Consider the following 16,462-nt stretch of genomic DNA (forward strand, 5'->3'; position numbering starts at 1 on the left):
GTCCTGGTATTTGTAGCTAGAGTTTCTAAGCAAAGGCAAACACTTCTAAATCATTAGCTACTGAGTTCAGCTGCTTAGCCCTACCATCATCTAAAAAACATGTCAAAGAGTTTGATCAGAGACTTGGATTTTTGGATTATATGTTTTTAACAGTGGTAGAAGATACTACTACCTGAATTTTTGGCCACACAGTCATTTATTTCCCTCTCACCTTCCCTGATAGCTTCCAAAAGGTAACTCATCCAAGTTTCTCAGAAAGCAGTCTTAAGTCTCCTTCCTATGTAGAGAAGCTGATCATGTAGCAATTTTTGTCTTCTGACTACAGTAACATCAAAACATTAAGTATTGTAAACCCTAGACTGTTCTCCTGAAACATGAAAAAATACTTTATACACTTGCCCTCTATCCTGAAGGGATGTGTGTGTGTGCACGTGTAATGCACCTGGGTTTCTGCCCATGGATAACCTTACTGACAGTATGGTAGCCCTAATAAAATGTTGATGTACTTTCAGAATAACAGCTGCTATTCTTAACTGGTCCCTGAGATTTAAAAATATTATATGCTTTGGTTTATCATTTGATTAATATTCCTAGTTAAAAGAGCATTTCTAGAGTAATGTACCCCCACTTCTCAAAATTCCAGTGAAAAATCTTATAAACTTCTGTTGTGGTCTAACCCCAGCTAGTAACTAAATATCCCTAGCCAAAATCAGCATAATTTAATAACTAGGCAATAAACAGCAGCCATGTCTAGATCCAAATCCTCTCTTTCTTTGTATTGCCCTAAAACCAATAACAATAAGCAGTTCAATGTGGATTGTATTAAAGCAGATTAGAAACAGCTGTTCACAGGGGCTGAACCAGATTTGCAACTGATATAAATCAGGGAAAAAGCAATGGCTTTAGCTGAGTGTGGTGGATACCTTGTGAAGATTTGTGCTGCTGCTTTTCATGTCTGGTGGGTTTCTCCTTGCTGTTTCTCATTTTAAATGGCTTATAAGTGATATGCTTTAGAGAGAGAAGGCAGCAACAGTCAGCTGATTTTATTAGAGTTTGTACCAAGGCTATTACCTTGAATGGTTTGCACCAGTAAATTTGGGAGGAGATAATTTTAAGGTATTACTAGTGATGATAAGCTTTTTCCACTGTTCCCCAAGAAGAAAGAGAACTTCCCATGTAAGCAATTTAGCAAATCTTCAAGCTATTGTTCAATTAAATAAGGATAGGTTTTGGGGATGATAATGTATATGAGAAAGATATAACATAATTGAAGAAACCAAATATAGTTCTTTTACTTTTGAGAAGCTGAAAAGCTTGCCTTGTTTTTAGGCACTGTAAAGATAGTGCTTATTTTCACAGAAAACAGCTACGTAAAACACACAGCTAATCCTGCTCTCTTCATCAGTCTGGAAATGTTTTAATGTTGATATAAAAACCAGGAAGCATTTCTAACAGCAGTAATTGATATCTGTTTATTACTGCATGCTTTTCTGTTATGCTCTCAGTGATGTGATTAGACAAAGCCTTTAATGTGCAACTACAACTATTTATCATTTTACTAGGCTAAATATTTGCAAATGATGAAGAGGACTCTAAATTTCTAGGTCAGACCTGATAATAGGAGTGGTTTGTTTTTTTGGTTTGGGTTCTGGCAAGGGTTTATTTGTTGGTTCTTGTAGTGTCTTAAGGGTGGCACCCTTAACCATATGGAATAGAAGAGACTCTGTTTCTGTGAATTTTGGTCACGAGAGCTTAAGTTAGATGTTAAATCTGTGCAAGTGCAACTTATTTTCTTCTGTAGCTTTCCACAGGACAGTTCAGATGGGAAGGGATGTGGGGTAGTCTCTAGTTGAGCTTAGTGGAATTTTTTCAGGGCTTGATTGAATTATGTCTCAAGCTTTCAAGGATGAAGTTTCTGCCATCTGTGTTCAGCATTTTAAATTGGTCAGTTATCTGCATAAAGAAGACCTCATCTAATATTCAGTGGCAGTCTGTCCTGGTTCAATTTAGGAACCCTGTTTTTCCTTTCTTTCTATACACTTTAGGGAGGGGAGGGTAGGACACAAATCCTCTTCTTGCTAACCTCCTCCTAGGCATAGGGCTGCTTTTGTATCTTCCCTAAGCCTTTTCCTGTTCAGAATAGAGTTGACTCCCACGCTCAGTCCAGGAATCACCTGGTTGGTTTAGTTTCTGTTTGGTGTTGATTGAGGAGGAGTGGTTTCAAACTGACCCAAACTCAAATTTCAGGAAATATAACTCCCTCTAAATAATCTACTGCATGCACCTGTCTGTATGAAAATACTTAGGTGTGTAATGAGAAGCAATAGTAAGCACGTGTTGTTAATCTTTTAATCTTGCCTTTTTTCCTGTCCTGTTTTTCTCTTTTTTTTATTAATTGTAAATTCTTCAGAAACTGAATCTTCTAATTTGATCCTACAAAACTTAAGCCAATTAGGTGCGAGCAAAAGAGAGGTAATTATTAGAAACACCAACATTGTTTTATGACAGCAAAATCCTGCCAAGAACAATAAGATTATTTAATTCTCTGTAACTTTTCCCAGCCTCTGTCACTGGATACAACAAAAAGTCAGGAGATTATTTAGCCTGAAAAATAATATTTAATGCAATTGTAGCTGAAGAGATGTTTTGAGGTAGATGGAATAACTGCATTTGTCATGCATTGTGTTGTAGTCCTCATAACAGTGCAAAGAGGAGGCCAGTGTGTTTGTATACTTGGTTTTTTGCTTTATTAAGTTGATATTTGGTAGGATACAAAAGCAGTCAAATAATATGAACAGGTTCTTGATGTCCACTGCCTTACAGCATAACACAGAGCTATTTCATGTGACTATGACAAAAATGGAATGCATAATCAGACTTTCTTCCAAAAATGATGCACCTGTCAAGATTTTTTGACCCAAAGAATAAAGCTATTCCAAATATTTGAAATTATCTAAAAATTGTCTCAGATTTCCTGCTAAGTAGCTATATGTCTTTGAAATTAGAGCTAGAAAAAACAGGAAATGTCACCTGCTAGACAAAAATAATTACCTTCTTTCTATCAGAACCAAATAAATAAAATCAATGTTTTTTTGGTGAGCTGCTGTTTCTAAGAAAGAACTACCTTTTGACTTTAGAGACATTGACAGATGGTGATTCCTAAATTAGAAACCAGGTGCCAGCTGTAGTCTTGTTGTCTTCAACCTACTCTTGACTCCGCTGTGGTCTGCAGGGTCTCCCCTGAGTACAGTGGATCAGCTGATGAAGTCAAGTTCTTCAAACACTGCTCTGAATGCAGCCCTGCAGGATGAGGGCTCACAGTGAAAACAAACAATGTGGACAAGTGACAATTGCTTGGAAGGCCAGCCTTAGCTACTCAGGTTGCTGTGTCAAATTCTGAGCGTGACACAAAAAATATTTATGCTCAGTACTTACAGTAAAATAGCATTGCCATTTAACACCAGCAGCACAATTCCAAGACTTTCAAATAGGAAGGAAACAAAAGCACTGAACCTCACATCATCAACATCAACCAGAAGAAATCTTACAGACTCATTAGGCAGCAAATTAGCACTGTTTATAAAAATTATGATGCAAATATAAAACAAGATAATCAGCTAGTAGCTCCAGTTAGCTACATGAGGAGATCTGTAGATTAGGCATATCTCTCCTATCCTTCACCTTCTGCAGAGAAGAGGTTCACCTGCACTTCAGATGAACTGGAAAAGTCCGTGGGACAGTCTAATTCTATCCTAACTGAGGTCTGTGGTACCAAGGGGAGCAAAGCTACCTTGGCAATGAGTGCTGTTCTGCACTTGCAGTTATCTGGAAAAGCAAGTACAGAATGATGTGGCAAATTCTGGTGTCATAAAATTAAGTGAGGCAATAAAAGGGCTATGTGGAGTAGCAGAATCACCTCAGAGTACTGAATGATTGGGCAAAGAAATGGCAGGAAAAAATCAGTGCAGATGGATGTAGAATAATGCAGACAGAGAAAGTTGGTTGGAAATACTAAGTATGTGCTGATTGATACTAAAATATCTGTATAAAAAATGTCTACATAAAAAAAAATCTTCCCAGTGCTGTAGCTGATAACGTTATGAAAATTTCTGCTCTTCACTCAGTCATGAGTAAAGAAATGTCATTACCAAAGAATCCAGAAAAAGAAAGCAGAACACTTTTGTGTCACAATATTAATCCACAATAAGTCCAAATCATGAAGAGCGAGAGAATTTCTAGTTTTAGAACCAGAATTCTGGAAGAATTGATGCAGAAGACTAGAAAATGTTCAGAGAGTAGTGATAAGAATCATCAAAGTTATTAATGTTTTCTATTTGAAGGATATGAAATAAACTAGAGTTCATTTGCATAAAAAGAAGAGATAATTAAAAAGGCAGAATATGGGGTTGTGAAATTATTAGTGGCATGGAGATGATAAGTGGGGAACCATTATTCACTGGTTTTGATAACATACAGATAAGAAGTCATCAGCTGAAATTATCAGAAGGCAAATTCCACCTAAATTCTAAGATTTTCTCACCTTTCAATTCACAAAGTGTCTTTAAACCCAGAGGTAGTACTTCTGCCTTAGGAGGGTTTTGAAGTGCATATTATTGGTTCTGGGCCAGTAGATAAAAAGGAAACATACATTTGCTCTGCTCTTAGGATTTTCCTTTACTATCTGTGACTAAATAGACCTTTGACTTGACAATCTCTCTGTTGTTCTTAAGTACTAAAAAACACTACACATTTACAATTGTGTATCTGCAAGAATCAAAACTCTTGTCCTTGCTATAAAAGCTTAAAATGAACTTTTCCATTTTTACGTGACTAGTTTGAAAATTCCTGATGTTTCAGACTTCAAGCACTTGACATTACATATAACTGCTATGGGCCTAGGGCTGCTGTAGAAGTCCTAAAACCCTCATCTTCTATAGAAACTCATTCCCTGCTTCTTCTCTAAAAACTAGTCTGGAGTTAAGGTAGACATGATGTACTGAGTTTCATTTTGAAGATTCTGGGGGTTTGTTTGTTTCTTTGTTTTGTTTTTATTTTAATTACAACTTTTCCTTAATATATGAGTGCAGCCTTACAATTGCTCCTATGAACATTTTAGTGCACTTTCCTGGCATAATTTTTACCCCAGGGGGCCACAGAGATAAAGTCCCTTGTTTGTGATGCCCACCTTGTTGAGTGTTCTGTGCTTTGTGCAGCAGTTCTCAGACAACTATTTTCCTTCTGGATTAAGAGATATTTTACATCCATGAACCCTGAAAACTGGAATCATTGCTGAGACATATAATTTAGCATCAAAAGCACAGTAGGAGTTCTTGAGTGCCCTGACAGTAACCCATGTGCAGGTGCACATCCAGAAAGAAAATACACATGATGAATGAACCAGGCTTCTATTTCTGGCATCTGTCATTAGTTATGAATAGAGTAATAACGGATTTGTGTTAGAAAACAGCTTGACAGGACAAGTAATTTCATTTTCTAAGGAAAATGAAAGCAGTATAATGCTAGTACAAAAGAGAATATCATCTCACTGCAATACATCTTTACTCTTAGCTTAAGGCCACGGTTCAGCTCAGCAAAACTACAGCTTGGTTTCTTGATTTACAAATATATTCTTTTGTGCATTCTAAACTGTGTTTTAGAGGCAAAAGTTAACACTGCAAACACAATACAGGAAAGGAGCTGAGCTTTTCTCCTAGCAAGTCTGTCTTCAAGAAAATTAACTGATTTTGAGTGATGAGGTTAGTCTGCCTTCAATAACAAACAGACAGTTTGAAATTATACAAGTTTTATGGCACACAGGCCATTATTACTCCTGATAATGAACAAGCTAGACAAAAAAGCAGCTGGGCTTTTAAACCCCAGGTTATTTGTAGAGCTGACAGTTAGAAAAATCTCTTTATTTTTCCCTCCAGCTGTCCAAGTTGCTATGAGTGTTACAAGGAGAAAAAAAGAAATTAAACATAGGTTGATATTTATTTTCTTTTCCTTTTCTTTTTTTTTTTTTTTTTTAAGAAGAGGCACATTTGAATACTAAACAAAACAAAAACTGTCAGAAAAGTTTCCTAGGTTGTGTTCAGTTCTCCAAATTGCCCTGATATCAAAAATCTGATTTTTGTTTCCTGAGCTGCTGCTATGTTTGCTCACCACAATGCCAGTTCCTAGAGCTGGCTTTACTCATCAGATAGACAAGGGCATCTCGAGCATTTCCATGACCTCAGGGCACTCAAGTGTCCTGAAAGTGCAGTGTCTGAAGCAAAAGAAAATTGGAAAGAAATGTTCCTGTTTAAGGTGAATGAGTGGAAGCAAAATGTAAAATTCAGTGACTCTTTTTTTCCTATCCTTTTATTTTTCCATTACTCTTCTTCATCTGAAGTGAAGCCCACAAAATACTTCCACCTCCCATTTTTATCTGTGATATTAAACACAGACCCCTTTTGTTGCTGAGTGATCCCCTAATAGGCATCTTTCCCATTCTGTTGCTAGAAGAATATTTTCCCCTTAACATATGGTTCTTGTTATGCTGTAATTTATTGTCACACAGCTATTTGGTTGTTTAAAAAAGTTATTTTTATTGCCCTTCAGAAAGGTTGTTTATGATTATTCTTGTCACTTTCCTTAATGAACACAGGTGGCTGGGAACTTAGACTAAATACAAAAAGTAGTGAAACATTAATTTATTCAAATTTAGAAGGCAGGTAAAAAGGATATTTGTCAAGACAGCACAACTCTGAGGTGGTTACTCTGTTGTCAGCACAGAGTCTGCTTCCCCTGCTGCTCTACAGCTCTGGGACATAGTGATGCATGACATCAACAGTCAAAAGTTTCTAGTGCCATGTCATGGTTTACTTTTACTTCTTGACTCAGCAGTGTTGGTTCTAAGATTTATTCCTCTGTAATTTTTTTTTTTTAATGAACAGAAGTTCCCTTTTATGCAGAGAGAGGTATACACTATTAAGTCCCTTTTAAGTACTTTGTGCAGTGGCATATAGTCATTTGAACTCAAAAATATATTTAGTTTTCTGAATTAAAATAAAAATTCAACCTCTCTGGACAGCAGTTGCTCAGCAAATACTGATGTTTCCAGGGGAAGCACATTAATTCTCCAGCTTATTCCAGAAAATTTGCTCTGAACAAAATGACTATTCAAGAAGCCTGTTATAAAGGTGGAGGTTAAAAAGGCAATTATCTTGGTGCACAGTTCATGGTCTGAAAGGAGAAAAACCTCATTTCAGGTGTTTTATGTGTTTGATTTTGCATGTAGCATATTCTACTCTGCACTTGAAATGTGAAATATTTAGTAAGAGGCATCTTGATATCCCATCTTAAATGGTATAAATCAGAATAAGGAAATGCCTGTGAAATGTGTTTAAGAGCATGGAAAAATCTTTGCTACACCAGTGTTTTAGCAAGAGTCTCTCTCCTTCCCATAGCAGTGCTGGCACAGGGGGCAGTCTGAGTTCTCTCCTTGTGGCAATGGCTACCTATAGCATTCTCCAACCAAAATGTTTAATGCTAGCACACATGTGCATTTTCCCTCTGTCCCTCCCTGCAGGCATGAAATCAAATGCAGAGCCAAGGTGCAGAGCATCTATTTTCCTTCTTGGAGCTTATGGGTGTTTTAGTGAAGCCCAGAAACCAGAGAGCATGGCATTCATTTAGCATATGCAGCTGAAAATTAACGTATGTGCCTCTTGTACATGGTTAGTTGGGCCCTACACCAATGCTTTTTAAAAAATTTTATTACTTTTATATGTAACAGAATCTTCTGCAAGGGTTTATTGTGGGTTTGCTTGGTCATTTTTTTCATCTCGTGCTTTTGAAGTTAAGAATCAATGGTGAAATGAGGTCTAAATAGTCAAAATTCTTTAACAGTAAGTCTATTGCAAGATAATTTGGCAACAGACAGATACAAACTAAGAACAACTTTATTCTATTTTGTGTAATGAACATCAAGTGCTGATAGCATCAGATAAAAATGTGAGTTGCATTCTTTGTGCATAATTCACTTTATTAGAGGCAGTGGTGCATAACTTCAGACATTTATTCACATTCCTACAACCTGATCCTATGATGATGTTTATGCTTACAGCAAAATGGAAATACTCTTTTAGAGATCAGAGCACAGATGACTGGGAAAAAAAGCCAACTTAAGGGGAACCATGGAGTTTTCATATAATAATTTAACTTTGATCACAGAGATCAGAGTGTTCTACTGGAAAAGCAAACGGAGAATATTTTAAAATATTTACTTAAAATGGAATGGGGGGAAAAAAACCCCTCCTATGATATGTACTTGCAAGTGTGTTATGGGGGAAAACATTAGAAATGTTAGTTGATAACAAACCCTTTAATTAACATATGGTAATTGGCTTAGGTATGCAGCAGTCAAAAAATTAGGTAGCTTTTACATATTTAAGATTTTAGAATATTAATCAGGAAAGAGTTTATCATTATTATCAGACCAGAAATTATTCAGACAGAATAGTTAAGCAGAGACTAGCTAGAATGTATTTCCCAGTATAAATCAGGCTGTGAATGCATTTGTTTCTCTGCTAACCAATATTTCTGGTACCTGTTCAGCAAGGGGAGCACCACTCACCACTGCTCTTCACCTGGACCTGGAGCCCTTGAACACAAGTCTTTGAGTGTGACCATCCATTCCTTATCCATCCAGTGGTCCATCCATCCATCCAATCCTTGTCTCTCCAGTTTAGAGACAGAGATGTGTCAGATGTTCTGCCCAAGCCCAGACAGTCTGACAGCTGCCCTTCCCTTATCCATCAACGTTGTAACCTCATCAAAGAAAGCAAACAGATTTTTCAGGCATGCTTTGCCCTTAGTGAAGCCATGTTGGCTATCACAAATTGTGTCCTTGTTTTTCACCTGCCTTAGTTAGTGGGATAGTTTCCAGGAGGACCTGCTCCATAGTCTTGCTGGGCACTGTGGTGGGACTGCCCTGTAGTAATTCTGGATAGAAATCAGCAATGAAAAGCATGTGAAGGACAGAGTTTCAGGCAGCTTGCAAGGTGCCACGAGCTCAGCTGGCTGGGGATTGTTACAGGAACATCTGCTGGGAGCAGCAGGAGCAAAGCAGGTGTCATCCATGAGCTTCCCTTGTCAGAACAGGCACCTCTGTCACACAGCAGCCCATGAGTCAGTGTGAGCCCCAGTCCAGGCCACAGCTAAGGCCTTCTGTATGCTGGAGAGCATCTGGTGCAGTGGAGCAGTGTGAGGAGATGGGCCATGAACATATAGTCTCACATCTCCTGCTGGGAATAATCAGCACTGGGGAAATGGGGCCATGCATTTTTTGTCAGAAAGAATTAATTGCTCTGGCTGTCTGAAGGAACAAGGTATAATCTAAACTGTTTCTTTTCCTTTGCTTTCAACAAGTTTCTCATTCTTTGCTTTGGAGAGATGTAGCCCTCTTCAGACTGGTGAGGATTTTTTTTTTGTTTTAAGTAGTTAATGTTTCTGCTAAGCAGTTAGGAAGCATCCAGCTGTTAAAAGCCTTTAATTTGTGAGTCTGCACTTCTTCAGCCCCTAAGAGCTGGAGGCAAATAAGCTTGTCTTTTAGAAATACCACTAAGTGCAGATGTTATTGAAGTCAAGGTGAAAACAGACAAGCTTGACTCACTAAACATCCAATTCAGAAACTAAGCACACCTATTTCTGTAGTGGTAGAGCTAGAATTTTCCATGCTGTAAGCCAATGATTTTCTGTTCACATTGCTCTGCACTTCTTCATTAAGACCCAGACTATTGGGAACTACATCAGTAACCCCAAAAATTGACCTGGAGTATCGTGGCTTATCTCTATTAATTACACTAGAGCTTGAAATACACTGTATCTACCAGTACATTTCTAACTTTCCTTAACATGATAATTTCATTATTATTTTTTGTGTGTGTGTGTTTCAGAGCACTGAAACACATATTAAGCAGCAGTGGCTGAATTCTGACTTATCTTCTGTTTATTCAAATACTTGTATCTACATAAGTTATTTCAGAAATTCATTCTTTCTGTGACAAGCACGACATCAGTTCCTCACCTGAGATCTGAGTTCTTTGTCTTTATAGCACCACAAATTGCAAAACGTGCAGTAGCTTCTTTTAAACTTTTTATTTGAAGTTGTTACTGCTGTCTGTTGTACAAGCATAGAGAAGTACAACAGTTGTCCTGCTGCCTGGCTTAAAATTCAGCTGAATGTACTTTGTATTGTCCTCAGGTTTTCCCTGTGCTGTAGCTGCTTTAATTTGTTACCAATTAATGGTGTTGTCAAGGCTGCTTTGAGAAAATGACTGACAGAAAGGAGTGGAGTCTGAGGGCATAAGAGGAAGGATTAAAGTGTTTTGGAGTTATGGGAGTAATTAATTAGTGAGGTGGCTTGGAAGATGGGTGGTTAATTCCCCAGGAAAATGTCTCCCAAAATCTCTCTCTGCCTTGTGCTTATTATAACTCTGTTCTGCCCACACCACCAACTTTTCCCAGCTCTACACACTACTTGTCAAAGAGGCACTGGCTGTTGCCTGCCAGGGTAAGTGATGTGCAGGATGATCTGTGGCCCTGCCAAGTCTTCCCTGGCTCCAGCAAGGAAAAGGTTGGGAATCTCCTATTTCTGCTCTCATTCCCTTGAGGCACCTGAAGGTGAAATCCCCAGGACATCAATCTGGCCTGGGCAGACACACTGTCCACAGAAACAGGTTTATTTAAGCCAGGTTTTTACCCTGTTCAATTTTATTACCTGAGAGGGTATAAATGAGATCATTAGTTCAGGTGAGAGTTAAGCACCTATTGATAGCAATTACTGGATTATGAACAGATAAAACCATAAAACATATTGTTTATGACTTTACTGAAATCTTAGCTGAGAGGTAAGGATTTCTCCCTTGGGCTAGAGGTGTATCTCAGCAAAGCTTAACTCTGCCAGGACAGCGTGTCCTTACTCTGTCCTTCCCTTTAAGTCTAGCTCATTGTTTCGACACTTGTTTCATTAGAGGCATTGGGGAATGTGACTGGTGTCTCAAAGGGGCTAACTCTGAAGAGTGTTTACTGCCTGAGAGATTCAAAGCATGGCTGAATAATTCCCTTTCCTTGAAATATTTGAGAGCTCTTTATATAATGATCTTTATGTCATGTGTTGCTGTTTAGCGTCAGGAGACTGCTGTGGGAATGCTCTTTCATCTATGTAAGAATTCATGTTAAATGAAGAGGGTTCCTGATGTGCTGATTCCTCACCCCTTTGTATTCTTCACTGTGATCACAAATCTACCTTTTTGTAAACTCTTCCACCTTCTGCAGTAATTTGTCCTTCACTTTTCCCTGCCGTGCTCCTCCTGTCCCTTAGCTAAAGCAAGACACAACATGAGCCTTTTTACTTGGTTCACAGCACCCTTTCACGTAGCTAATAGTAATGTATCTGAGACCTAACAGCAGTTTGTAATGCCACAACTCTGTGCTTCCCATGGATTCCATGCAACAAGCCAGAAATTACATAAGTAGCTTATCAGCTGGAGTCTCCCCATCTTCCTGCCTTTGACATATCCAATCATTGTCACAATTCTTGCCTAAAAAGTAGTGATCCAACCTCTGCAAAGGCTTTATTTAAAAACTCTTTTAATCGATTAAGCAGGAAAAAAGAAAGTGAAAAATGTTGTTGTTCTGCACAAGTGTTTCTTTTCTCCAAGTCCTCTCTGTAAACATTGCTGATCTTGTAGATCAAATCCTAATGTTTCTAGATACTGGTGTTGAAAATCCAAACCACTGTGGAAAATTGAACTGCATTCTTTCTTTATCATCAGAAATACAAGTCCTGCAATCAGATCTGAGCTGTCAGGTTTATTAATGATGTGTGAAGTAAAACTGAATCTAGCTCAGCCTTCCACGGTTTTGTTGGGTCTGCAATGATAACAGTAGTAAAATCATCATTACAGCGGTTATCACTTAAAAAAAACCCCAAATGAAATTCAAACAACCACAGAGGGAGCCAATATATGGAGTGGGATGATGCTGGTTTCTACCTCTGTGTGCTATAATCACATTTTAAATAACAATTTTGATGTATGCTTAATTGTTGCTGTATTAGTATAGAAATAAAATCTAATATGATGACACTGACTTCCCTGGAGAACAAAGTTATTTTTATAATAAGTTTGGAAGAAAGTAAAATATCTCTCTGGAATAACTAAACAACAACTAGTCAGAATCAAAGACTGGAACAAGAATTTAACATGTTGAGAAATGAGAGAAAACATCCAAATAGATGATCCTAATCTTTGTGAAGCAGTAAGCCATATAAAAGTTGTGAAGTTAAATGTAAAAAGACAAAATTCTTTTAATAAGTAAGAGAAGGTCTGTACAGCACCGGTAAATGGCTCAGAGGTTTGAGATTTCTACATTAGAACATGCAAGATAACAGAGCTGCATTCCTTGAAGAATAGCTGCCAGAAAATATTATTCAATGCAGTACATTTTCCCATTTCTTCTTATGATGATGTGTTTAGGACTGACTTTGGAAGGAAAACCTCATGGGATTATTCTTCTCTTATTTTATCTCCTTGAATGTATCTGCAAGGCAGGTCTGTGTGAATGTCAATGAATGTTTGTCATTGAAGACGTAGTAGAACGGCATCTGAATTCACAGTTTTGCATTACAAAGCACAGTATTTAAAGGATTAGAATATAATTTCCAGATAATTTTTATAAAGAGAAACTGGCAGTCCAAGAGGAATACACTAGATAGTGCTACTTTTTGTCCAATTCTATGCCTAAATAAACTGTCACACTGTGAATTAACAACTTAGATGTCATCCAAGCACAAAAGTTTTCCAACAATAATTGTGCTATATAAGCAAATCACAGGAACTCTGATACTGATTTAGATAGTAAAAAGATGTTATTCATGCTCAGAAATAAATGTTTGTGAAGGAGACTTTCTAGATGTACATTATCTTGTGATTTTGCTTCAAATGGAAATGCTTCATGCATGACTATTTCTCCTTGCTAAAGAAATGGTACCACTTTGGGGTCAAGCTACCATAAAAACCTTTCTCTCAAGTTGAGTCAACTTTCAGTTATTTGCTATTGAATATCTTCCTTTTATTCTTGCTAAGAAAAAGAATTTTGTGTTTTTTACATACTCCAAAAAGCAAATTGTGAATAGAAGGACATTTAGGGTACATACAATCCTGTGTACCCTGGGTCCAGGTAGACTGTCAGTTGCGCTTCCCTTGTCCATCAATTTTGTAACCCCATCATAGAAAGCCTCCAAATTTGTCAAGCATGATTTGCCCTTAGTTGTTATTGCTCCTTATTCAGAGCAATCATTAACTATAGCTCTTCTAATTAAGAGCTTCCCAGGCAAAAATGCCACCAGTTGTTCTGGATTAGAATCGTGGGCATCAGAAAGTGTAAAGGTAAACACAGCTGAATATTCACCTGCGTGTTGCTTGTTTATGTTGCAGCAGTGACCAGGCTGTTTCCAGATGGAGAGTCAGAGACCGGAATTCAGCAGTGCAGCAAATGCTTGTTTAGGGCTCCTTGTGGTGTTGAATCAAAGTCAATGAGAGGACATAATCTACTGCTGTAAATTAGCACCTGCAGCTGAAATTCGCTCATTAATTTGTACCTGTGATTATGATGTTTTACTAGGCACACTCAATGACAGTCTGATGTTGTGCTATACCAAGTAAAGCAGCTCCTTCCACAGCTGGCATCGAAGTGAAGAATCAGTATAAACTTTATAGCATGTGTTCCTGCAAAGGAGAGCGATTCACTCATATGCACACATTTCTTTGGATTAAGTTTTTATTGGAAGAAACCCTGCAGACACTGATCAACTATGTAGGACTGTGACTCCAGACATACCATTGCTGCCACAGACAGTGTTTTGTGCTTCCTGTGAAAGGGTGTGGAGCCAAAGTGAAACCTCAGTCATCCATTTTGGACTGGGTCTGGAATTCCTGTCCCTCCTGGCCAGGCAGCTGGAGCCAGAGTTATTATCTCTTCTTCTGAAGGAATAAAGCGTTTGCCTGCCCTCCTTGTGCAGCAATATTCTTCCTGAAGCTCATCTCTCTTGTATTTAACAACCCTTTAAAAGGAATCTGGATGTTCTCATGGGTGATTTATCCTGATCTGGTTTTGTGCTAGCAGATTTATTTAGTTCAAATGACCCTTCCTTTTTTCTTTTGTTTTTAGCACTCACTGCACTTAAAATGAGCAGTCAAATCCTTTGTCACTTTCCAGTCTCATAAGGTTAAAGTCTGAGCTCTCCATGTTTATTCTGACAGAATAAACCTTTTCTTCTACTCATCCCACAAACTTCATACTGAGCCTTTCTGGGCAGGTGACCAAACTGGTTCCACATAGTGGAACTTTTCATTTTGCATAGTGGAGCATCAGCCCTTTCCTCATGAAGCTTCCTCACTAAACACTCTCTACCTTCAGTATTTGCAGGCTGCATTTGCTCTCTTCTGTGCTACCTCACACCGGGGTAGAATCAAGCCTTCATCAACCCAGCTTCCAAGGTTTCTCTCTTCTCTTGGGTCCAATGGCCAGACCCAGCTTGTGGCAGAAGTTTTTGGTATAAGCCCTTCTGCATCTAGCCTTGCATGTTGCATTTCACTTCATTTCTATTTAAAAGGCCAAGCACTGTTTTTTGCAATAAGCCAAAACCTTGGCAATGTTGGTACCTCCCACTGTGACACTGTCAGCAAATTTCATGAAAGTGCAGCTCTACTCTTGCTATTTGAATCACTAATGAAAAATAAAAAGTGCAATTAAGCTCCAAATAGTTATGTCTCCCCAATCTATATGATTGCATACACTCTGGTAATGTTTTATCTTATTTACAAAGATAGTTTATTCACTATACAACCTCTAAGAACATACATGGAAGTAAATTGTCTACCTCTGCATGACTGCAAGGCTCAGAGAGAAGAAGAGGGTGGTCACTTATCTGTGCAGTAATAGGTGCTGACGTAAGTGTTGAATTTTTCAGAACATTAAGAATGATATAAAGGGGAAATTTTATAAAGTTTCTGCCTTCTACACAGAGCCAAATCTTAGTTATCAAAACTAGTAACTCCTGGTTCTTCTCAGATTTTGTAAATTAACAAGTAAAGAGATGATGTGGTCATCTGAACAAATAGTCTTTATGGTACAAAGGCTGGCAATAAAGGTTGAAAGAGTAAGAAAAGAGGAATACAGGACTACAAAGCAGCCAGCAGTCTGCTCCCCTCCATCTGGTTCAGAACCTAACAGTGAGATTACTTTGTAGGATAAACTCTGTTCCTCTGGCACATTGGAGAAACAGGGAAAATCAGTGCTGCTTCTCTGCAGCCCAGCCCTGGCTGTTCTCATTCAGGATGGACACAGTAGGGTTGAGTGACCTGTCCACCCTTCATTACTTCTTCAGCTAAAGCAAACAGGTCTCTGAGATGAGTCTGTGCTTAGAGGAGCTCAGAGACCGACGCCACGGGGGCATGGCTGTATTAACCTTTATGGTCACTGCATGGCTCTGACACTCCTCACAAAGCCAGCAGAAATAACTGAAACTCAGGAAAAGGACTCCTGCAGAAAATCCAGTGGCATTTCTGGTGAGCAAGAGAACGATGTCTTCTTTGGTAAGGAGACAAATCTTATGTGCATTTTCTGCAAGAACATGGACAATGTAAAGGGGTGCTCCCTCCATGATGTCATTTTTTTGCCCTCTGCACAGCCTTTAAATGTCTGTGCCTGGGAAAATGAGATCTGATGGAGAAAGTATATTTTGAGGCAGCCTGGGGCAAACCAATGTAATGCTATTCATTTTTTCCCAGGAACCTGTACACTTATTAATAATGAAGAAAATTCCAGCATGTAGGCTTTGATTTCTTTTCCTTCTCTGAATCACAGCAAAAATTCAAAAAAGTTCAACAGAACACTCAGACAGCAAAAGGGTTGCATTTACTTGCAGACTGATGTCAGTCCAGCTGAAAAGCTGCAGCCCTTTGGTCAAGTTTGTCTCATGACTCTTGTGGCTCTTTTCTTGCTCCTTCATGCACTGTGACTTGTTCATAATGCAACCCTACCAGGAACTGGAAACAGAATGATTTCCTTATCTTCTTCAACTAAAAAATTCATCTAAAATTATATCATTTTTCAAATAGGAAACTGTTTAAACTAACAAAGCTATTTCTGACAAAAATATTTTTGTGCAGTCCTAATTTGAGCCTGTTCAAACATTCATTTGGATGGCAAAGAATCAGACCAGCACTTTGGCACTGTATAAATAACACATATTCCTTCTTTGGGCAAGCACAGTGCCCTTTCCACAATGAAATGAGAGCATTTTAATTTGGTACCAGAGACAAACCAGAGTCGCTTGTGTTCATCCAGTGTTAAAAGGATGAAGATTAGTTTTGCTCCCCAAATCAGTTTCAGGCCTGATGAGTGTGGTGAGTGA

General features: G+C 38.3%; 1 long non-coding RNA gene across 1 annotated transcript; it reads left to right on the forward strand.

The window, feature by feature from the left end:
* Positions 1–850: 850 nt before the first annotated feature.
* LOC147653662 (uncharacterized) lies at positions 851–14,056 on the forward strand. Its single transcript, XR_015285658.1, has 2 exons — positions 851–958; positions 13,482–14,056. It is a non-coding gene; the product is annotated as an uncharacterized LOC147653662 (long non-coding RNA).
* Positions 14,057–16,462: the final 2,406 nt, after the last annotated feature.

Source organism: Cyanistes caeruleus, chromosome 4 (assembly GCF_971803275.1).
Source record: "Cyanistes caeruleus chromosome 4, bCyaCae1.hap1.1, whole genome shotgun sequence".
Lineage (NCBI taxonomy): Eukaryota > Metazoa > Chordata > Aves > Passeriformes > Paridae > Cyanistes > Cyanistes caeruleus.